The following is a 724-nucleotide window of genomic DNA, read 5'->3' as shown; positions in this document are numbered from 1 at the left end:
CTCTGCTCATCAATGGAAAGGCAGTGTGAGATGAGAGTGGGCAGACAGACTTCCAAAGTCAGCTGGACCTGGGCTGGAGTACTGATGTATTGCAAATTACAAGAGTTTTTCTAAGTCTTATATCTAATTCTTCCTCCTCCTTCTCCTCCTCTTTCTTCTTATCTTTTTTTTTAAAATTTTTTGGCCATGGACTGAGGCTTGTGGGATCTTAGTTCCCTAGTCAGGGATCGAACCTGTATACCCTGTATCGTAAGTACAGAGTCTTAACCACTGGACCACCAGGGATATCCCTCTTTCTTTTTTTCTAAGGTGTTCCATCACCTATAACATAAGCAGAGAAATCAAACTGGCTTCAGCCATAAGGATTTGATGGACTTGTGAAACTGGAAATCTTAGGCAAAATGACTTCTGAGTGACCTCATTCCAAGGCCCTTGCTCCCTATGTATTTCTTTAGCTCTTCACCCCCGAGTGGACTGACTTCCCAGGCTGGCAGGAGCTCTGGGCCTTTCATCACACAGAAGAATCTTTGAGGAATGTCCAGAATGTCTTCTAGAAGATTGGGCAGAGCTTTAGCAGAAGACCCAGGAAGCCTGTCCATGGTTTCAGTGGGTCAAAGGACAACTTTCCAACCTCTGGAAAGGAGGATGGGATTGCTTCTAGACAGCTAAGACTCACCCTAGGGCCTGGGGATGGGGTCAGCCTTCTCCAAGGCTGTGTAGTGGA

The 724-nt window shown here is 46.0% G+C and overlaps 1 non-coding gene across 1 annotated transcript; it reads right to left on the bottom strand.

Annotated features, from left to right (window-relative positions):
• Positions 1–212: 212 nt before the first annotated feature.
• TRNAV-UAC (transfer RNA valine (anticodon UAC)) lies at positions 213–285 on the bottom strand. The gene has a single exon. It is a non-coding gene; the product is annotated as a tRNA-Val (tRNA).
• Between the last annotated feature and the right edge of the window lie 439 nt (positions 286–724).

The sequence above is a fragment of the Odocoileus virginianus genome, chromosome 19 (assembly GCF_023699985.2).
Source record: "Odocoileus virginianus isolate 20LAN1187 ecotype Illinois chromosome 19, Ovbor_1.2, whole genome shotgun sequence".
NCBI lineage: Eukaryota > Metazoa > Chordata > Mammalia > Artiodactyla > Cervidae > Odocoileus > Odocoileus virginianus.
Note: the sequence above shows the minus strand (reverse complement) of the source record. Positions and strands in the feature narration are given on the sequence as shown.